We start from the raw sequence: 6,489 nt of genomic DNA, 5'->3' as shown, positions 1-6,489 counted from the left end.
GTGAAGGTCCCTTTTCAATTTATCATTTTATTTTTTCCGATAAATTTTACATACATCGATGTTACCCGTTAGTTAAGCTAAATATACACATCAAATTGACCTTAATATTTTAGATCAATCTCATTTGGTCCTTAATATTTTAAAGTACCAAGTTCACAATAGTACGTGTAACAATATATTAAAATATCATTCTTTCTTTATTTTTATTTTTTTTAGTATTAGATGCATATATATTGGGATTTGAACGTCCAAACTAAAAAAATGTCACTTCCCCATGAGGTATACTAACATGTTAGGCAAAGAGGGATGTGGTTAATGTAAAGTTGTTGTTAATATAGTAGAGATGATATTGAGGAAGTTTGAAGTTTGATGATCAAATTATATAGAAAACGAAAGAAAGAAAGAAGGGGAAGAAGCAAGAACAATTATAATATTGTTGAAGCAGAGAAAGAAGAAAATGAGAGAGTGGTTGATGGAATGAATATAATATAATGTACATATATATTACAGAAGCTGCTAGCTAAAGGTATAATAGCCTAATAAGTAGGTAGATTAAAGTAAGAAGACGGTTGGTAGCTAGTTGGAAGCTAAAAACCCGCGGATGCAGCAGATTGAATTATTGATAATCGGGGTGGTGGTTGTAATTGAGAAGGGAATTTGGTATCACATCCATCACCGAATCCTCCTGAAAATCATGGATAAAATCAAAATCAAAATCAAAATCCTTTAATTGAGCAGGAGCAGGAACGTGGTGATCATATGCAGGGTGAGGCTCTAGAGTGATATCATCTAATTCCCACATCCTGTGCAACTGTTGGCTGGGATTAGTAGCAGTATTGATGCAATTATTATAAGTAGTTGGTCTGGCCGGATCACCCGCCAGGTGAACGGGTATGGCTCCGACTGGGCAGGTGGTGTTATTATTGGACGACGATGATGATATTAATGTTGGTTGAGGAGGCGGAGGCGGCGGGCGGAGAAGATTGTGGGTATTGGGATCCAGGCCTTGGGCAAGGAGCTTCTTCTTGATGCAGGAGTTCCAGAAGTTCTTGATCTCGTTGTCAGTTCTGCCGGGGAGATGCTTGGCTATCTGGGCCCATCGGTTCCCCAGGATCCGGTGGACGTCCACGATGGTCCTCTCTTCCTCGGCGCTGAAGCTACCCCTCTTCAGATCTGGTCTCAGGTAGTTGATCCACCTCAACCGGCAGCTCTTCCCACATCTCGCCAACCCTGCCAATTTAGGCACGCTACTCCAGGAAAAAGCATGCCCATTTCCACCACCACTCCTTCTCCTTATACAATTCACCAGCTTCTCGTCTTCCTCGGGAGACCACAAACCTCTCTTCACCTTCACTTTCCTGCACCACCCCCCGTGCCCCATATTCTTAATTCTCACCCAATCAAAACACAACGTCCTAATTAACTTATATATATACTCCGCCTTAATTCATCATCTTTAACTCCAATCACATATCATCACCCTTGAACAAGAAGCAATCAGGCAGCCCCGGCCCACACAACACGACCTTTTTCATATTATTGCATAACCATTAACCCTTAATTAACCCTACACTCTCACTATAATACCACTCTTCCTCAAATTATATTACTTTTTATCATATCAATTATCAATATTATGCACATTTTCCACGGAAACACCTTACTTCTATAGCTACCTAATCGTCATGATTGTGCGCAATTTAAACATTAATATATATGCGAGGGAATAGAATAAATAATAATCCTTCATTTTATTTCCTTTCGCCCACTCATCTCCATCTCTCCTCGGAAGCCCACTAGGATTTCATTTCTTTTACTTAATCCTTGCTTGAGGCGAGGAGTCAACTGAAAAAACATATATACGCATTTTCTTTTTCCCATTAATTAACGTCAACCAGCCTTATGAATATCATTAATTATGTGAAAGGGATATTATTATTAAATGGATCTTGGGACAAACTTAATCCTCAATTTTCTCCCTTCAACTTTTCTTCTACCACACACACACGAACACAAATATATATACACATATTATTCAGATTAAAAAATTAATCTAGATATATAATTATTAATGAGAGTTTATGGAGATTCAAATATTAGATTAAAATATAGATATATAATTTTTATTATTTAGACTTGGGAAGGAAATGATAAGTTGAAAAGTACAAGAACATAGATAGAATGAAGTATATATGATCTTTTTTTTTATACAACATGGGGTTCGAACTCATGAACTCTTGCAACCATTTGAGCTATGTTCGGTTTGTCAATGAAGTATATATATTAGTTAAATATAGGTGATCAAATATGATTGATAGTATATTGTTAACTCATGATTGCATGATAATGTATTTTTTTTTTTTTGGGAAAGAACATATATGATGTGTATAGCTAGGAATTAATTAAATAATTCCATTATATATTAAGTATATATAGCTACACATTTTCTGTCTTGAATCATTATTTGTTAACCCATGATTACATTTATGAATTAATTTCTTCAGCGTGTAATTGTCAAACGTATAAGCAAAATTAATCACACGTAGAGGAAACTAAAACTTGTGTTGATTTCTTTTAGTATGAGTGGGGATTTGAACCATGATATTTTAGTCCAAACTATATAAGTTTTAACCCGTTGAACTATGTTCAAATTCACAAACTTTCACCTAATGTCCATTAATTATTATTTTTGTTATGGGTAAACTTTCACCAGCCACGTGGCTACCACCATGCGACGCCATGTGAAAGATGGGTTCAACCCAATCACAAAAGGGAGCACGAAGTGATTCCTCGCATAACCGACTCATATATATATGGACACGATAGTACATGATAGAACCTCAGCTGGCAAATGAGTACTAGACCAAGTGTTGTTTGGCAGCGGAAAATGATTTCATTGTCCGACAATCTTCGAAAGACCTTTTGTTAATACTTTGGACGATCATACAACTTAGATATGAAAAGATAGAACTTCAAGTATCTTCCACTTGTAAAAGGAGATTAAGAACCCTTTCGTAAGACACACTAACTTTATCCAAGTATTGGCTTAGGTATCGGAAGGTGTTAGGGCAAGCACTACACTGTTGTTGAGTTTGATTAACTATCGATAATATCTAAGGTGAGAACATCCTAGTCACTTAATTAAGATCTCGTCAAACTAGCTCGGCATGAGCAACTTTCCTAATTGTAATAGAGAGAATGGAAGTAAATTGCGGTTAAAATGAAAAATGACTGATCAAAACTTCCCAATAAAGACCTCCCATTCCCTTTTTTTATTCTTCTTCTTATTTCTTGTGGGATGAATATGCAAAGTTAAATTAATTCATATTTAAATTATACTCAGATGAGGAATTGATACATATTATATTAATATGTGGTGTTTTAGGTTTTTTTTTTTGTGATAAACTATTGTTTGGGCAGAATAAGAGGAAAACGAAATGAGAGTTTTTGGTTAATTAATTTGTATGGAGAGATTAGGTTTTAGGGATGTAACTTATGTAACAAGTAAAAGAAATTCATTTAAAAGCATTAATTAAGGGGGTGAAGTGTGCTCATGCAATACAACTAATTCAACACACTTCACAGGGGAAGTCTAACCAAATTCATTATCCAATCACCAATGGGAATTACAATTTCTCTTGGTCCATCTTTGAGGATAATCATTCAAATAATTCCACCGTCAAGTAATTAATAATACATTTGTAGAAGAATGTCTATCTGCCATTTGCATCATAATTAGTGAGTATTGAGTACCAGTTAATAATAAATTTTTTCTCTTATTTAACCATTCATAGAACATATATTTATAAATATATACCAACATTACAACAACATTAATTGCTTGATTATATAATCTCAACGTAAAAATATGTTTCCTATATTTTATGAACAAAACAATAAATTTATTTTGTCCTCGCCATTATTAAATGGTTGACAACTAAGAGAAAAATGTAAAGAAAAAAAAAAAATATATATATATATATATATATAAAATGAGTTGTTAATTTTTATTGGTGGTGTGGCCAAGTATTTTATATTAATTTTATGTTTTAATATTTTACCATATTCTATGTGGAATTGTGAGACCAATCGTCAAATTGGAGGATTTATTAAAATAAAAAGAATTAAGTAAAATAAAAATATAAAACTTTAAGCTCAATAGAATCAGTGGACTTCAAAAGCCGATTCCTTGTCAAGTCCAAAACTCTAAATAGGTCCAAAAAAATTAAAGCCCATGAATAAGGTTCTCCCACTACTCCCCATCGGCCCGGCTTGGCCATCCTACCAAACTTGGTTAGCGCCTGGCGGTTGTCATTTGCCTGTATGGAACAGCACGAACGAGACAGACACAACGCAAGTTATGGTCGTCCATCTTTGTTGCCACTTACTCAAACCTGCGAATCGCCAATTTATCTTGTTCGTCAAAGGCTACAACTCTTGGGCTTTACGTATTCGAAATGCTCCCTCTCTTCGTAAAGCATTAACTATTTACTCCCAGATGCACCGTCAGTCCGTTCCTTATGACAGCTTCTCAATTCTCTTTATGCTCAAAGCCTGCGCTCCTTCCCGCAATCTCTCCATTCTTGAGCACCTCCATGCCCATATTGCCAAACTTGGGTTCACCTCACATCTTTATGTCGCTACATCCCTTCTCTATGCATACGTCCTTAACTCTTTACAACTGGCTTGCTTGTTGTTCGACGAAATGCCCCACAGGAACACTGTTTCCTGGAACACCATGATTTTTGGGTATTCCAAGTCAGGGAACGTAGACAGAGCTCGCCAGCTGTTTGATCTAATGCCCTCAAGAGATTTAGCATCATGGTCTGCTATGATTGCTGCTTACATTAACAATCGCAATTACAAGTGTGGCTTGGTTCTTTTCCAGGATATGATAGCCAGTGGTCTAAATCCTGACCAAATGGCGGCAGGATCAATCCTAAATGGGTGTGCTCATATGGGCTCTTTAGGATTTTTGGCCGGAAAATCAGTTCATGGTTTTGTGGTCAAGAATAGGTGGGAACTGAACTTGGAACTTGGTACAGTTTTGGTTTATATGTATGCCAAATGTGGATCTTTGAAGAATGCTTGCCAGGTATTTCATTTGATGCCTGAAAAGAACGTCAGGAGTTGGACTGCTCTGATTTGTGGGTCGGTCCAGCATGGCTACTCTAAGGAAGCATTAGTTTTATTTGAGATGATGAGGAATGAAGGTGTGGAACCGAATGAATTGACTTTCACTGGAATTTTAAGTGCGTGTGTTCATGCAGGGTTAGTTCAAGAAGGCCGCAAATATTTTAACATGATTGAAGAATTTAACTTGGAAATTAGGATTCAACATTATGGTTGTATGGTTGATCTTCTGGGTAAGTCGGGATTGTTGGAGGAAGCCTATGGCATTATTAAGAATATGAGACTCGAGCCTAATGTCATTGTGTGGAGCTCTATTTTGTCGGCCTGTAAGCAACATAACAGGTTTGACATAGCTGAGAGAGTTATTGAACAGATATTGGAAAGGACAGAACCCGAAAATTATGGTGGAATTTACTCTCTCATATCTGATTTGTATGTTTTGGAGGAAAAGTGGGATGATGCAGAAAAGATAAGGAAATTAATGAACCAAAATGTGAGGAAGGTTAGGGCCTATAGCCTTATTAGAAGTGAACTGTAGTCGGTTGTAATTGCACCATTCCTACGTTTCGACACAGAATATAAAGGGGGAAAGCAACTGCTTATGGTCAACTTTATAAATTACTTTCACTGGTGTTTTATAGTCTGCTTCCTCAAAAATACTACCAGAAACAATTGATGATGAAGCTAGAGGAAATAAGTTTGTAGTTTACAACTTTACAATGGTCATAGCTTCTCAAATGCAAGCTCTTGCCAATTGAACTTTCACAAAAAAGCCCGTTATTCTTTTACATGACGACATCTATTAGTAACACTGGGGGATGATTGCTGACTGATGGTTCGTGCTATTTGGTCGCGTTTACTTTTCTGGCCATGGATTTAGCTTCTTCACTCTTGCCTGTTCGAGATTGACGTGCTAATGTGCTTCAGCAAAGATTTTTATTTTTATTTTTTTGTGAAACTAAAGTAGCTTCCCCCACGTTGCCTGTTCGGTTTGATCAATTTCTTTGTATGAAGCAAACCTCGGCTTGTTTTACTTGTACTATTCATACATGCCATTGGTCAACTTGGCTAAATGATAGAAATTGGATATCTCTCGAGATCTTGAGCTGCTTAGGTTTAATTAACTCTGGTGCCACGCTCCATTTGATGGAGGGCGAAGCAAAGCAGAACAAAACAAGAAGGCCAAGGTAAGCCAAAAAGTGCCTTCAGATTCGGGGAAAAAAAAAACTCTCATCTCCTCCCAATGGTTTCACTATTTCATAAATAGACCTGCTTGTTGTCAGATGAACTTCACATCAGGTTCCTTTCTACATCGTTGAGTTATACTATTCTGGTAAATTGGTTACAGCCATAGAC

General features: G+C 36.6%; 2 pseudogenes; one reads left to right on the top strand and one right to left on the bottom strand.

The window, feature by feature from the left end:
* Positions 1-475: 475 nt before the first annotated feature.
* LOC111015816 (transcription factor MYB86 pseudogene) lies at positions 476-1,677 on the bottom strand (annotated as a pseudogene).
* A 2,581-nt stretch (positions 1,678-4,258) lies between these two features.
* LOC111015709 (pentatricopeptide repeat-containing protein At5g66520 pseudogene) lies at positions 4,259-6,222 on the top strand (annotated as a pseudogene).
* Positions 6,223-6,489: the final 267 nt, after the last annotated feature.

This window comes from Momordica charantia, assembly GCF_013281855.1.
Source record: "Momordica charantia cultivar OHB3-1 chromosome 1 unlocalized genomic scaffold, Mcharantia_2.0 BLBB01000001.1, whole genome shotgun sequence".
In the NCBI taxonomy this organism is placed as follows: domain Eukaryota; kingdom Viridiplantae; phylum Streptophyta; class Magnoliopsida; order Cucurbitales; family Cucurbitaceae; genus Momordica; species Momordica charantia.
This window is presented reverse-complemented; position numbering and strand designations above follow the sequence as displayed.